General features: G+C 40.7%; 1 protein-coding gene across 5 annotated transcripts in view; it reads right to left on the bottom strand.

Annotated features, from left to right (window-relative positions):
- abi1a (abl-interactor 1a) overlaps positions 1-17,637 on the bottom strand; it is a 63,437-nt gene that overhangs the window by 27,786 nt on the left and 18,014 nt on the right. The window lies entirely within an intron of this gene.

Genomic DNA, 17,637 nt, shown 5'->3' on the forward strand with positions numbered 1-17,637 from the left:
TTCTTTAAAACTTTTTTTTTTATAATTAATTTCTTAAACATACTTTCCTTTATGCAGTGAAATGAAGCGCAAACTTCACAATGTGAACAATATATTAGTTCTACTGACAGATCTGTGTGGAGGCAGAAATACCTCCCGCAGCGTGTGCAAAGGCGGTAAAAGAACTACAGGAAACGTTTGACCTCTGTAGTTATAAACAAAGACTTATGTTCCAGATATTAACATTGACTTTTTTTTTTAGGTGTTCAAATACTTTTTTGCATCAATCAAATAGAGTAGAATATCTAAACTTCATAGGATGTACTTTCCGGATTTGTTTTTGGAGAATCTGTCACAGTGAAAACGCACCAACGATGTAAATTTCAGACCTCTCCATCGTGTTTAAGCAGGAGAACTTGCAATATCGCAGGGTGTACTAATACTTCTTTTCCTCTGTAAATGTTTACTTTTGTATCTATTCAGCTTCTCTACCGCCACCTCTGCTCGTCTAATGCTTTAGAAAGCTATCCTTGTTTCATTTGTTTGTTTGTTTCTGTTATCATCCAACACAACAAACCAGAAAAAGCAACTGCAACTAGATATTAATAACCAGTCACTGACTTTTCAAATGCAAGGCCGTGTGAAAGTCTAACTTTTCATTTCATTTGTGTGTCTGTGTAAAATGAGTCTGCTGCTCACACATCGCTGCCGTTCTGCAGGGAACTCTGATGTAAAAGAGAAAAAACCGTAAGCTGTTCACATTCTGGTGTAATCTAGCCATGATATGTGCAACACATGAGATAATATCTGCTTTAAAAAGAGCAGAGAAAACCACTCATGCATGTGGAGAAGTTGTTTGTTGTCTGGATTTTATCATCTTACAGCGAGTGACGCGTTGATCACAACGGTGTCGTCTGATTTTATTTCCTCATCGTTAATGTGGAAAAAATCCATCATAAGGGATGAAGTTGTTACATTGTCTAGCAAAATACTGAAACGATCTTATTAATAAGAGACTCCAGATCCATGATTCAGTATTAGATTGATTGTTCTTCTACCTGGTAAAAAGAAAACCTGGAAAAAAACATCGGATCTGATCACAGGTCAACCCTAACCCCGCAGGAGTTCATGTATGTGGTCGGTGTGACATCAGCAGCGATGTGGACTCTGCGTCGGTCTGCTGTGGTGAAAATGGAACAAAATAAACAAAAAACAAAGCTCCTGATTCGCCGGTTAATCTGCTTTACTACCCTCACCACTTGTCACAAGCTGTGGGTTGTGACCGGAAGAATGACGTCACAGATACAAGCGGCTAAAATGAGTTTCCTCCAGAGTGGTCGGGCTCTTCCTTAGAGAGAGACGTTCAGTCATGTTGGAAAATCTCACAAGTAGAGCTGCTCTTCAGCATCAAGAGGAGCCAGAGGTGGCTCGGGCATCAGCCTCCTGGAGGAGGATTTCCAGGTCTCCCCACAGAGTGGAGGCCTCTGGAGGACCCTCAACCCACTGGAGACACACTTCTCAGGTTAAGTTAATGAAGTGGTCGAGGAGAGGGAAGTGTGGGCGTTCCTGCTTAGACCAGACCTGTAATATTCTGTAGAAGGATAAATGTCTGGAGCTGCATAACACTGAGCTCCAGACATGTCCATAACGCTCAGATGTGGAGCTACCAAATATGTAGCAAAGATGATGAAAACCAAACAAATGCCACTTTCACTTTGATCGCTTAGCTAATAAAGAGGCAGCCTCTTCAGTCTGAACGCTCCAGGCTTGAATGCCTTCAGCTAATCGTCTTGGTCGCGTTTGAAAAACAAATAAACTGCAAAGCAAAACCCAGTTAGTGAAAAGAGGAGAAACTCCTACACTGCGAGTGTTGCATATAGGGGAACATAGTTTGGTGTTAACACAAGCAAATATGGTATTTGTCTTGTAGTTATGTCTTGTGTGACTATTTTTCTATGATTCATAAAGTGAAGTTTTCACAGACTTATTTCTGTGTTTTACTGATGCTTTATGTTTAGATGATGTCCAAGCGTGGTGAATCGGACTGTGACGATATGCTTTTGTCCCGATTCGATTCTCATTTTTTTTGAGTAGAGATTCGATTTAAATTGCAATTCTCACAATTCTCCAATATTGCTGATTTTTGTAGATTAAAAACAACAAAAAAAAATGTATTCAACTTTTTTTTTTTTGCTCGTTATTTTTCTTGATTTCAATGAGGAAAAAATACAACACAGTAGCCAGACCATCATTCTGCTGCTATAATGCCCAAGAAGACAAGTTAAAAGATCAATAAAAATGACAAAAATTTATTGTGGATTCATTTTATTTATTTGAAAAAAAAAAAAACTAACAAAAAAATTGATTTTAAAATTGTGAAGAAAAAAATCCCGATTTCAGATTTTTCGATTCGATTTTCCCAGCCCTAGTGGTGATGCTCGACTTGCAAAAATGGCTTAGTCTTGTGTTAACATAAGGGATGCGTTACTCATTAATTAATTCCCTATAAATCACATGGAAGAAAAACTATAAATAACTACACAATAAATAACAAATAACTTGAGGGACCCCCAATGAGCAGCTTCCTTTCCTCTGAGAGATGAAAGGCTGTAATATCTGGAGGGCAGACCAGGGAAGCCATGGTTTCTCACAGGGAGGGGGGGGGCAGGACGCAGCAGCGACCAACGCCAACAGAGGATTCCTTTCATGCCACAGTGATCTGGATTTGGACCGACTTGTCTCTTCCTTCTCCACTTTTCCACTGCATTGCCGACTTTTCCAGCAGAGCAGTTGAGAGGATCAGTGTCAGTCTGTCCCAAACAGTTCACTCCAAGTTAATTTCTGCGAAGATGCACCGTTTATTTTACACACTAGAATGTTTTGCTTTCAAGAAGTGTGAATTGAATCAGATTTTCTGAAGATCTTTTAAAGACACAGGCTGTCCAGATCATGCACCGCAGCATTTTCATCGAGATGAACCGGTGTTGTGTCCATGATTAAACAACTTGTTACTCGCCGTCTGGTTTAGTTGTTGTTGCATCTATAAAAACTACCAACGATAACAGTTTGATAGACATTAAAACTTGTCTCTTTGTACTAACAAGATTCCCAAATATCATTTAGCTAAAAATAATTCAATCTAGATCATTAAACAACTTGAGGAAACCAGACAAGTGGAGGAGAAAGTAGATCTGAAAGTGGTCCTGAAGAAATGTGAAAGAGCGAAACAGGACCTGAGAAATGCATCTGAACCCTCAGTTGATCCATCTACTGGTCACTGAAACCTCATCAGAAACTGCCTCCATGAACAAAAAAGCCATTCCTGAGGAAGAGCAACAGAGAAAAAAGGCTGGGCTGGAAATAAGTGGCAACATGTCCGATGAATCCTCGCAGAGCCTGAACATCAGACTATAATTAATTTCATTTTCCTGGCAGTATGTAAAGAAATAAGAGGATGCTAAACTTTTGCACAATGCTGCATCGCTGAGAGACATCATTAGCTCTTGTAGGAAGGATGATGCAAAGCAGACTTTGCGAGAAACACAGGGGTATAATAGAAGAGGATTGTTCAAATTTACAGTAAAAGGAAGAAATCAATATTTCATGACAGGCAAAGTTGCTCACACATAATTGCTCCCACAGAGACTTCCATACCGTGGGGAAACATCCGTTCTGTTTCAATGCCCCTTTGTGTGGGTTTGAGTTGGGAAGGAAGATCCGCCATCAGCCAGAGAAAATCCTTTCTAACCTGCTGGGCTCTAAGGGGGGGGGGGGGGGGGGGGGGGGGGTCGTCGAATCGAAAAATCAAATATTGGGATTTTTTGCTTCACAATTTTTTTTTTTTTTTTAATTGTTAAAAAAATCGTTTTTTTTTTTGTTTTTTTTTAAATCAAAAATAATTCATGATGAATTTTTTTTTGCCATTTTTATTGTTTTTATTGATTTTTTAAATTGTCTTCTTGGGCATTATAGCAGCAGAATGATGGTATGGATACTGTGCTTTTTCCTCATTTAAATCAAGAAAAATGACGAGCGCAAAAAAAAAAAAAAAAAAAAAAAAAGGTTTTGTACTTTTTTTTTTGTTTGTTTTAATCTATAAAAATCAACAAAATCAAAAAATTGTGAGAATCACAATTTAAATTGATTCAGCACCCAAAAAAATCGGAATTGAATCGTGACAAAAGCATATACATGTATATACATGTCACAGCCTTATCTGGCTCCAACTCTTTGCAAAGAGCAGAAGATAACAGGAAGCAATCCCCACCAAGCTAAGCTGGGAGATGGTTTCCAGAAATCTGGATCATCTGGAAACAACTGAGACAAAAATCAAATCATCCTATTTGGGCCTCTATGAGCAGGGACCTCGCTACAACCACAACACGCAGCGCTCGGCACCGCTCCGACAGCATGAGGCAACGTGGGAAAGCAGGTGTTTCCAGTCGAAACTCCACAGATTCCCATGAAACCGCAGAGAGAAACTCTTCCTAACGGCTGCTGAAATGTAGCTAAACTAGCAAAGCAAGCGAAGGCCTTCCCCTTATCGGAGGACAAACACCGGCGCAGCTGGCAGAGAGAGGGAAGTGAAAAAAAAAAAGGAGACATGGAGTTCATCTCTTTCCTGCGTGGTGAGAAAATAGCCGCTGCTGTAGTTCTGCGGGCTCGAGTTTCACAACAGACGGGGGAATCTGAAACCACTTTCTTCAGCAAGCGTCCACACAGCGGGAGGCTGCGCCCCGTGGAGAGCAGGATGCTGATCCACTGACCGGTGTCCAAAGAAAGTTAAATGGATCTGACAAAAATGCAAAGATCTGAACAGAAAAGCAGATTCTACTGACCCAGCGAGGGGGGGGGGGGGGGGGGGGGGGGGGGGGGGGGCTTTAATTAAAGCGAAGGCTGCTTAATAGCTCGTCTCTTCCTTTGACAAAAAAAAAAGCTTTTTACTTGATCCCACTGGTCCATTTCTTTGGCTGAGAGGAAATCTGAAAGAGGGATGATTCATACACATGTGTTGGAGGCCTGCGGCTGTTTTCCCAGATCTCAGAGCAGTTTTTGGCTCTAATGTTTGGCCATCAGATACAGTCTCTTAGGATTTCTAAAGCAACCCCGGCTTTTGTTTCCTTCTCTTTCCCTACGAACTCTTCTCACTCATCTCCTTTATCTCAAAGTTTACTTCTTCTCTTCATCCAGCTCATTATTCCCCAGTTCTTCCCACACCCACAAGAATCATCATCCATCCTCCGACGACTGCTGGCAGCTGGATTTGCTGCCAACGTCGAGGCATCTTTAACCAGACTGAACAACCAAAAAAAAAGTCCAGTCAACGCCTGTTTGGACTCACAGATTTTCCCATATTGGGAGACGAGTGAGTCAGCACGGTGGCTGTGTTGTCCTGTTGCCAGTGGCAACAAGCGTGTAAATATTTGTGATTGATTCATTTCTTTTTAAGCCAGACAGCTGCTTTCTAGTTGAGGCTGCACTTGGAAAGCAGCTCCTGATGTGACGCCGGATGAGCTCATGTTGAATAACTGAACTTCAACAACCACAAATCTAATGACGTTACATCATGACACAATGCCTGCAGGAAACATGAAAGCAAACGTATAAAAAAAAAAAAAAGGGCCGACACTGCCTCAAATGCTGAGTTTTTAGAGATTTAAATATTGATCTGATTCTGTTGAGTGTATATCTCTGATCTTCTGTTATAATATCTGACAAAATAAAATCCAGATGTTTATGAAGGTTGGCCTCTTTTTTGTCCTAATTTTAATGTCTCATAAAAGGTTTTAAGTTACAAAAAAAAAAAAAAGATAAATAAGAAAAAAGTCCTGCTGCACTGATGTTACATCATGAATGTTGGACACAACTGGTCAACATGAAAGGAAAAGGGCTTTATAAGTACAGTCCATTAACCAGAACAGTGATGGTTGTCCCATCATCAACACACAGGAAAATGTCTTCGTCTTGATAACTTGTCATGCGTTAGTCGTCATTTTGTTCTGATGATGTCTAAATGTGATCGGGATGATAAAGAGGACCGTTTAATCCCAGCTGTCATTGATTTAGCTGCTAAGTGTTGCAGTCCCGACATCATCTGTTTATTAAAAACAAAAAAAAACAAAAAAAACAATCAGAAGCGACTGACATGACTCACCATGAATGGAATCAAAAACTTGCCAGCCAAGCTAAAACAATGTGAACTCTCTCTCTGATAATCCGTCTTTTCAAACAGGAATACCTGATGTCGGGAACGCCAGACCCCTTCATCCTCCTCCTCCTCCCAACTCACTTAAACCTACTTTCCAGGAAAACTGTTGTGTTATTCAGGCCAGCGTATGCGAGGGGTGGGGGTGGGAGTTGGGGGGGACCGGGAACCAGGTCACATCCTGACAGCGTGCATCCATGCAACGTCAGCAGAGAGGCTTAAATCTCTCAGCTCTGTGACACGGCCACTCAAAGGGCCGGTCGGGGTTGGAACGTCAGAGCCGCACTCAAACGTTACTTAACGTCCCACCAGGCAAACAAACACAGACAGGCATGGCGGGTGAGGGGGGGGGACACGGGTTGCATTTCTATACGTATGGTTTCTCTTCAGCACCTGCGAAACATGTAAGTCATGTTGGATACCGTGACCTGGATGAATGAAAACCGTCATCGACCCAAAGGATATTTTAGTAAACTGGCAGCTGAAATACATATTAATCGTAACGTCACATGAAAATGAGGCAGAATAAAGGGCATTTCAGGCTGTGATATAAGCTGAGCTGAGCTTGTAGTCACCTGGAAGTGGGATCAGGAGGAGAACATTCCCATCAAACATCTGTTTTACATATTTATACCAGAGTTTGAGGCCTGCTGTGGACTGAGGATTTATCGCAGTAGTCAGAGCAAGTCAGAGGTAAAGACATCCTGAGTTATTTCATGACAAAGAGCCGCGAGGAGAGATTATTTTTTTTACACACACACACACACACACACACACTTTTCTCATCCAACATGGTCTCTACTACAGTGGTTTCCAACATTTTCTGAAATAATCACTCCACAGAAAGAGTCATGAACATGTGTCTTTTGTCAGAAACACTTCACTGAGAGAACTTGTAGGAGTGTTTCCATGTTGTGCAATGAGACTCCTATAATTAGCTTGTCTGCTTTTGGTTCCACTGGTTCTCTGACTGCATGACTGTAAAAAGGAAGCAAAAGAAGAGGTGTGTCTGGGTAAAACGACTGTAGGTCAGCTGGAAAATGGCTAAATGTCTTGATAACTGTGAAATGAATGAGCCTTTCTGTATCAGTGAGCTTTTTTTAAAGGTTCATTTCCAAAAACATTTAATATTGACCATCAGTAAGTTAACAATGCAAACTAAAACCTGTTTCAATTTGGAGTACAGTAAAATAATCACAAAATTTGCTAGGTTAATTATTTATTTGCTTATTTAGTAGATAATTACTCATTTTAAACATTATTTAGCCATTGTTTGACTAAAATTTTAAATGATATGCCATATCTAACATAACATTACCAGCAACTTGTATGGAAACATGTGATGGTATGTTTGTATAAAAAAAATAAAAAAAAAACATAAAAGAGGTGCATCAGAAAACCAAGGGCTGAGAATCACAGTGAAGCAACAGAATCTCAGACAAAATAAATCTCAAATAGATCCCTGAAACCTGAAAACATTAGAACCTCAAACTACTGAACTCTGGCAGAGTTTTCACCGAACAAAGACGAATTCACACTCAGTCTTGCATCCTGTCTCTTCTCGGAGCTCCCTCCAACCAGAGCGAGTCGGCCCCGTGTTGACTCTTGTCTAATCTCTTGCCCTCTTGTTTTCCCTCTTCTCAACTCTTCATCTGATTATATCCTGCAGCATTTTTTCTGTTGAATCAGTCATGATGCACATTTACAGCAGACAATGCATTGATATCCAGTTTCTGGCATCAGGCAGAACAGAGCTGTCAGGTGGCTCTACAGGCTGAAACATGGACATTTCAGTATACTGGTAAGATAAATGGGACTTTATAGGTATTCCATGTACAGCTGACCCATGTTTGGATCCCATTTTTGTGCATCTGATTTTTGTAGCAGATTTTTGTCTTATAAAAGCCATTAGAGCCAAAATAAAAAAAAAATTTTTTAAAAAAAAGTGAATAAATTACCTTGTGATTTGAGGTCAGCTGATAAATTTTTTGGTAGTAAATTTATGTTTTTGGATTATTTTTACACTTCTTTACATCCTGATTTTATTTTAACTTAAAAGCTAAACAAAGAGTTAAATCTTTTTAAAAAAAAGTTTGTTTGTTTTTTACAGTAAAACACTGTTTATTAAATATTATATTATCATGAGTTTATGCCATAATAATCTAAAATAATGAATATATAGTGTGCCAATAATGATTTTAAACTATGCTTTTCCAAATTCAGATTTAAAAAAAAAAAAAAGATGAACTTGGAAGTAAATAATAACACTGTAGGCCAGGGGCGTCCAAAATCGGTCCCCAAGCGCCACAGTCCTGCAGGTTTTCCATGTATCCCTGCTCCCACACACCTGGCTTCCATTAAACGGATCCAACAGCCAGTCAAGTTCTGCACAACGAGTCATTAGTTTGGGTCAGGTGTGTTGGAGCAGGGATACATGGAAAACCTGCAGGATTGCGGCCCTCGAGGACCGGAGCTGGACACCCCTGCTATAGCAGAAGCAGGTGCCCAGTGACATAAGCAAAGTAAGCAATTATTTCAGTCAGCAAGTTAAAAAGTGCTACATGAATCTCTCACATAGAATTTATATTTGCTTTATAATGAAAATGTTTGAAACCTTACTCCTTTTTAAAAGAAAGTTTGTTTCAAATCAAGTCCAATATCTGTTTGGTCCAACGTGTCAGGCATCTGCAGCGAGTTGGAACACAACCTAGAAACTATAAATAACACTTTCACAGAGATTTTTTTCCTCTCTTGTCCATCAGGTCCGTTTGGCTCAACGATATGATGGAAGGGCAAACTCTCAGCAGGCACTGCCCTTCCACACATTGTCCTCAGTTTGAACCAGTAAACTTCGGCTCACATGTCCATCGCGTCTGCAGGCCACTGGAACTTCTTATGTCCTCTGGTTCTCACAGTATCCAGCCTCATCTGTAAGAGCTGCGCAATCCAATACTCCCAGTTCAGAACGAGCCAAAATGGCTGTTGAAGCAGAGCAAACGCCTCTTTATCTGCTCTGCCTCAGCGTGACTCCAGCCAACACATCTGAAGCCCATCATCTGGAGTGTCAAACAGCTGTCCAAAGGCCCTTCAGTGGGGCTGCTTCCCAGAGATGTTAGTGCAACACGGAGCGTGTCAGAGCTTCCATCTGACCTGTGCGACAAAAAGGAAAGTCAGCTGCCCTGTCGGGAGTCTTCTAACTTTGGCAGCTTCTTGTTAAAAATCCCTCAAAATCTGGATTCCTCCAGTAAAACCAACAACCCATATGAGAAATGATGGAGCCAGGGGTGAAGGTTGCAAGGACTGGACATGTGTGAAACCTCAGAGAGGCCGTTTCTGCCACATGAACAGGAAGGACAAAAAAATATGTTAAGTCAGGACAGCATGCCAAGGTCAACGCTTTATTTGCTAACACAGCACGTATGGTGATTTCTGACGATCTCACTTTGGGTCTGAGCCAAAACGGCATTCTGGCTGCACCCTAAAGTTTACGTACAAGCTTAGAGTAAGCCTCCATCATGCCCAGACTTAGACTCAGACAACAACAGAGACAACAAACACCACAATCCAAATCTCAGCAACAAAGCAAGCCCGCTGAGGAAACAGATTTTAAACCAAACACGGTGTCTAATAACCCAATGCATTCAGCCTGTATGTACAGAGGTGTAGCGTTGAAACATGGCTGCAGGGGGGCCGTAAAGTGGGATTAAATGTTCTGGTACTGATGATTTTACTGTGTATGGAGAAGGAGAGGGTGGAGAGGGAAGTTACCGAACAGAGAAGCTAATGATTCACTGAACAGCCATTCATTTCACATCACCTCTCACCCACCCCCTTTAACCAGACGAGACACCATGGAGTGTGTGTGTGTGTCACATTCAGAGAAGCTGCAAAGGTCCCCAGATCTGCACCGTTTCCAACAAATCAAACTGAACCTGCATCATTACTTAAGTGTTAAGACCTAAAAGCATTTCAAACACAAAGAGCGGCTTGTTTTAGCACCAGGTTTAAGATGAAGCACCATTAGACGCTACTGCAATGCTACTCTAATGGCGATCTGGTTAGTCCAGACTAAAATCAGGAACATAAACACAGTAAATGCATTTGTAGGAAGCTGACAGACCTGTGAATCAAACACATGCAAGTTTCTGGCGGAAGGCGACAGACTTTGTTTCTTTTTTTTAACCATAAAACAGCAGAGGTTTTCACGTAATGGTTAAAGTACAAGAAAGCCTTCTTTTTATAGTGCTATATGAACTAGAAACAACAAGCCCTAAAGCTGCCGAGGCTGTCTGAAACATCCAAGTAGCAGTTTTCCTTCATCTTTCTTTGTGCTTCTGTGTTACATGATTGTCATCAAGATGGTTTTCTACTAAATAAATAAAAATGTTTATACTTAATAAATAAAATTATAAAATAAATTTTTATAAAGTTATTTTTGAAGCTGAATTTGGACTTTTTGGACATCAATTTGGTATTTTATTCAATGTAGCACAAAACGCAAGGAAATGTGTGTTTTATTAGTTATTTAATAACAGAAGATGGTGGTGGTGGAAAGCTTCTCTCTTGACCAACTTGTGAGGATTGTAACGTGCCAAATCACCTGCAACATTCTCCTGTTTCCATTCACTCTTCCGTTGGGTTTCTTGGTGGATTAGATGTCTGAACTCTCCGACGGCAAAAAGGAAAAAACTACCTATAGTAGTACATCAGTACCTCCTCCTGATGCTGGTCACCAGTCGGGTCCCAGTGTGGTTGTGCTGGTCGCTCTAGCGCGAACGAAGCTGATCCCACAACGATTCAAACTGGGCTGAGGTCTGGCCTCCCAGCAGGCCATTAAGTCCTCTCCACTGCCAAATCCTGGAGATACTCTATGATTCCTGGTTCTGTGGGGGGGACAACGTTGTCACCCTGGAGGATGGAGCTCCGTCCCAGATTCTACAGATATGAGACCACCACCGTCTCCAGAGTATTATTTATACATGTCTGTCTATCAATCAGGTGCCAGTCATAGATCTGTGACTGAGTGACACACAACTGGCAGCGTTTAAATATAAATACATGAATGAATGCTAACAGGAAGAGGTTGCAGGGCACTACCAAAACGTCTAGCTGTGAGGTTTTTCTATCCTCTGCAGTCTGGTCCAGCAGTACAATGCAAACATTGTCATACAAACACTTATTTTAAATGATCAAACAAATAAAATGAGAATTCAGATCATCAAGGGGATCATTATGTCTATAAAACTCCTCTTAGCAAAGCAAATTTGCTCGGCAGAACACAGCAGCCATTCTGCTCGCTTCTAGCCGGACAGGACAAGGTTAAAAAAGCTGTGTGTTTAGCTGTGTTGCTCATAGCACAGCAGCACAATCCTTATAAGTTATACCTTGTTATAAAGGCAACTAATCAGGCTTTCAGTGATGTATAATAAAACATCAGATGGTATCATAAAAGGGAAGAACCGATTACCTTTTCACATTTTGTACAAAGTTTACTTATGAGGGAATTCCGACACATTGGCCAAAAACATGTCTTTGTAACTCGTGTTCAACTTTCACCCCCATAATCTCAACAATTTAATCTGCCATCGAGCCGATGTTGGTGTTGGAATTTCAGGCAAATGCATGAGGACATTTCTGAAGCATCACGAGAAGGAAGTACAGATGGGCGGATCTGAATGTTTTAAAACGACACCATTGGTCAGAAACAACGGTGACTTAACGGGTGAATGAAGCCAGTGAATCTGCTAAATATGCCGAACTACAGGTTGTGAGTGAGGATGCTCATCAGTGAATAATAACAGCTATCCTTGAGCACTCTGACGGGTCATTCCTGTTTTAGGCCGATGTCTCCCCGACCCAACCCTATCCCTACCATTTAAACATACATTCCTCCCAGAGCACTTCCGGGTCAACATCGGACCAAAACTTCTTCATCAAAAGTATTCTTCACGACATAAAATGTTACTTTTTGACTCAAAACATTGACAAATATTTTTTTTATATAATAAAAAATATAATATAATATAATATAATATAATATAATATAATATAATATAATATAATATAATAGAATAGAATAGAATAGAATAGAATAGAATTTTTTGTGTTTTATTATTTTATATAAGAAAAAATCTTATTCTATGATATGAAATAATAAAATATATAATATAATATAATATAATATAATATAATATAATATAATATAATATAATATATTTTTTACAAATATTTGTAATAATAATGAAAATAATGTGTATATGCTGCTGTATGTTCAGTTAAATACGCAGATAATGGGAGGAATTTTCCCAGATTCCTCATTAAATCCAAAAATCTTTTTAACAAATAAACAATCCCCCCCCAAAAAAGTCCCACAAAATCAGACAAAAGTTAAATCACTCATGTAAAGAAAAAGAGAAAGATTTCAGTATCTCAGAGAAGAAGCAGCCTGTATTTCACTAGAAGTGGGAGAAATCAGTGGGAAAGGCAGAACAGGGACCAAAATACAAAATACACAACATGTGCAAAAATAAGCAGGAAACAAGGAATGCACACACACACATACACAGCTTTAACGCCTCATATCCTGTTTGGGAAAGAGCCATTCTTCCCCAACAGGAGGTTAAAAAGTCACCACTGCAGCACAGACACAACCCTAAGTTACTATTTAGCATGTGTGTTCTTATCGCGGCGCTGCACAGACAAGCAGAGCATCAGAGCAAACGGCGTGCAACTCTACGTCCAGGAACACCAAATAACCGAAGCACACCAACCATCGCCAGGCTCAGCTCATACGCACGAACTGAATCCTACTTTGCACACAAACAGTAGGACAGATAAGAACGCTGTACAACTCAGAGCTGCGTTGGGAATGAACTGGGACTGTTCAGCAGAAAGTGGGGTTCAGCTGTTTTCTGCATTCAGCCTGTTCTGCTGCTTCATCGCTGTGGTCCCTGGGTTCAATGTAAACATGGGCCAAACTCCAAACCTAGGTGCAAAGGATTTACATTGTTGTGAATGAATGGGTTAAAAACATAGCGTTGTAAAATGCTTTTTGTGTCTAAACATCCATAAATCCATCAGCTGCTTCATCATAACGCCGTTCACAAATCACATGCATGAGAAGGCAGAAGTTTCCTCCTGTTAAATGAACACTTAGAAGCCTATTTGTGGTCTGAAAGTGGTCTGACTTGGGATAAACACTGCAGAAAAACTTATTTCCTCCACGTTTCCTCCAATTTTAGAAAAATTTCAACTAAAGCCGTCATATGGCTTCACTGACCAGAGTTTCCCACATTTATGGTGTGAGCCTGAGTCACTGTCTCCCTTACTGAGCTGCTGGCATGACTCACCATCTTCCACCAGACAATGTAAAAGAATTTACTCGGGATTAAGGGGAATTTCCTCACTTAAAGGTGTCTGACCACGTGCAGAGAGGATGTAAAGAGTGGGTATAAGTGGGTGCGAGTGCACCAGTGGTCTCTGATGTCTCAGGTTTTCATGGTAACAGACAGCAACGTCACTGTTCTTGAAAAGTGTGCAAGGTAAAGTTCATCACTAAAGTCTGAGCAGTTCTGAACATCTTTTGCTAAAAATATCTTGTCTTTGCAACAACCTAAAAGCAAACTCTGGACAATTTTAGTATTAAGTGTGAGTGTGTGATGTACATGATCAATTTGCCTCCTCTGATTAGTTCATCACAACAGAAAAGTTGAACTGTCCTGTGTGCATCTGAGGTTTCACATCTAACTTGGTCAATTTGGCTGAAATAAACTCAGGTCTGCATGCCTGGAGAGTGAAGGTCCTTCTGTGCTGCTGCAGGGTTTATTCAAGCAGTTCAGGGTTTACAAAGTATTAATTCATGAGGTTACATTAACTTGCCGTATTTGGATCGTGTTTGGTAAAACTTGCATGAATAGTGGTCGCTGCACCCCTTTGAGGCAAAGCTCATCTATACTACCGGGACTTCTGATGTCTTTGGACGTGCACAAACCTAAAGGAAATGGTACGATTGTCAAGTTTGAGCATTTTTCAGTTTCAGTATGAGCCAGAGTTGCGATATTTCCCTTTAAATTCTTTACATTTTACACCCAAAGGTTAAGACATTCATTTGTGGCTTTAACGATCACCATGGCAACAGTAAGCTGTGCGGTTCTATGGCTCTGGGTTTACTTTTACAAAACCAAATTGTGTGACAGAGATTAGGGGAGAAAAAAAGTCTCAGATATGCGTCAGCAGAAACCACCATGGTGCGTTGGCACACATCACACACTTCTCCCCGTTTACCTCTGTATCACTGTGAGCTCTGAATGGGAGGCTTTTTTATTTGGTTGTTGTTGGACAGACAAAGCACTCCCTGTTCACAGCCTCTTAACAGCCACTTCACACACAGCACAAGGTGGAAGCCCTGCAAGCTACTCCATTCACCCGTCAGCGCTTCCGCCTCAACACTGTGGAAGCAATGAATGGAAAAGACAGACGTGTCCAAATAACCACTTCTAACTGGTTACACTTTTTATTTTGTTATATTCATTACTGCAACTGGGAGCAGCAGACACATTTCTAAGGTGGTTTGTCAGCTCTGATATTTACTATTGACACCCTGCACACTATAACATGCCAAGTTTTTATCTAATAATCACCTTGCTGGTACATAAAAACCATAGACTGTATACAGAATGATGAAAAAAGGCTCCGTGACGTCACCCGTAGGTTTCTGAGGAGCTGAAGTGAAGCTCGGTGGGCGGTTCCTACCATCGCCATCTTGGCAGGGGCATGCGTGTCGTCTCGCCCGGAAAATACAAATATGGGTAAAGAGGTGGAGCTGAGAGGGGGGCTGTGAGTGTCATGGTGGATGATTGACATCAAGCAAACTCCAAGCTTTCTGTAGCTAAGAGCTAACAGAGCTAAATCGGAGATAACAGGAGCTAACCAGCTAACGGAGGTAAGCGGGCTAAAGCTAAGTCACGTTGTTAACCGGCTAAAAACCGCGGTTGTTCTATGTTCTTCTTACTTGAAGAGGAGGTCCGGTAACTGTCAATCAAAAGGACACGCCCATTAATATGCTGAACCTCATGATTAAATTACTTTTAAACGGGCGAGTTAGAAAAAAATTCACTCCCCCCACAGTTGTCATGACGGTAAACCTGACCTATTAAACCTAACATGGATTTTTGAACCAGGCTGTAAACATGTTTATTTCTGCTGTGAAGTTGGTCTTTTTAACATGGGAGTCTATGGGGATTTACTCTGTTTTGCAGCCCCTAGTGGATGAAGGGGGAACTGCAGTTTTACGCACTTCCGCATAGGCTTCACTTTTAACCGCAGGAGGTTGCCGCTTGATAAATACAAATCTATGTTGGACAAATTGTGATTTTTGTTTTGTTTTTTAACCAATTCATATTTAAAAGGGGAAAAAATATTAATACTAAAAAGGAGTTAGAAATATGACTTGAAATTGGATCACTGTTAAGTTGGCAACTTTGGTCCATCTTTTCAGTTGGAAACCTTTCTATGCTTGAATGAGGAGATTCATCAGCATTCATCTTGCATCCTGTTTCTTCTCTTAGCTCTCTCCAGCCAGTAAAAGTCAGTCTGATGTTGTCACCTGTCTAATCTTTTGCTTCGTTTCCTCGCTTCCTCTGAAAATGTCTTTTTATTATGACTTTGCTGAATTAGCCATGATGCATGTATTAGTGTTGATATCTACTTGCCAGCTTGCATTGCTGTACAACAAAATGCTGCAGTAAAGTGAATCGGTGGAATGGGAAAATAGTTGTGAAATGCATTTTCTCAGCCTGAGGACACTGCAGGGCAAAGACAACTCCAGAAATGTCGTAAAAGTGAATGTAGTGTACAATGACAACAAATCAGAAACAAAGTTTTACCCTCAGAAACTTGTGTATTTTTACTCTCAGTGGCTTAACAGCTTGGTACATCCTTCTGAACAAGGTTAGACACATTGACTGGACTGAAAAGGAGTTAAAAACATCCAATATTTAGAGGCAAAATAAAAGACAGTTAGAAAGCCTGGGAAGAGGCTGCTTTAAAATTGTCAAATGAAAAAAATCTGTCTCTTTGGAAGCAAAATATGCAGAACTGAGGAGAGCTGATGCATCAACACCTTCTCATAGTAATGGAAACTCTCTTAAATGGATCCCTTTACATTTCTGGACAAATGCATGCAATTCTGGACATGACCATCCAAATAGACCCCCTTTTTGTCACTGACCAGTCATAATTTGCCAAATTTCATACAAGTTTTTGTTTCATTAGCATAAAACAATGAGAGAAAATAGCAGGAGCTACATTTTACTCTAAAGTAAACAGAAAAGAAAAAAAAACACTGTTGGAGCAAACAAACAAGGCGATGCAGCTTGTGGAATTTGTCGCTGAATTTCTCAAAGCATGCCAGATGTCATCGACCGTCATCAACCACGATAAACTGCATGCAATGCCCCATGACTTCCTGCTCAGGCTATTTTCATGCCGATGCTGTGTAGGCTGAAACCAGCATAACTAAAACCACTAACCAATGGCAGTGTTGCTTCTCAGCGTAAAGAAAACACAAAAGATGATATATTCTCGTCACGGAGATGCCCCCACCAAGCGGACACACCCTGACCAGAGTTATAACCAGCCCTGACGCCAGGCAGCGTCTCACCACACACTCTGAGGCATCTCTAGCTGCAGGGATTGGATCAGGACTGGTTTAACGCAGAACCAGAACTCAGGGATTACAGAGGAGAGCAGGCAAGACTGATGACATTAAAGATGATGTTGACATACAGTGTGAATTTTTAAAGGAGTTTACTTACTCTACAGAGCAGTGTGATAATATTTAAGAGGGACCTTAAGGTAATAATTTCCTTTATTTTCTCCTGATTTAACGACTTCCCTCTCCATTACCCACTTAGCAGAACCTAATACCGGCCTTGAGGGCCTCTACTAATCTCATATCCCTGAGCAGTGAAGGAAACATGATAATGATTTACCCCTGAATAAGATGGAAAGCAGTAACGCCCCCACATTCTGCAGCGCTCAAAGCCCTGCCTCTATTATTCCACCAAAGACGTGCTTCATTATGACAAACACATTAAAACTTTCGCTCGAGCTCATTCAGAAAACACGAGCAGGCAAAGATGAAGGGGTTATGAATGGATTCACAGAGCTGCTAAGTCATTTGGATTTCTCAGACGAGAAGAGCACTTTTTGGGTTTTTTTTTTACCTCTTAGGACATCTCAAAAATAAGAAACCAAAAAGAGTAGGAAACTTTATCTGACCCCAAGTGACTAAAGCTCATCTCGGAGACTTTGCTACGGCCACAAAACTCACACAAACACGGGTTTAAATATAGCAAAGGTAGCACCAAAATTCCCGTTCACATGAGCAAGTCAAACAATGAAACCTAAGCTGGAAATCCATTATTAGCCTTTTTTTTTTCTCCACAGTCTGA

This window comes from Telmatherina bonti (assembly GCF_933228915.1).
Source record: "Telmatherina bonti genome assembly, chromosome: 20".
In the NCBI taxonomy this organism is placed as follows: domain Eukaryota; kingdom Metazoa; phylum Chordata; class Actinopteri; order Atheriniformes; family Telmatherinidae; genus Telmatherina; species Telmatherina bonti.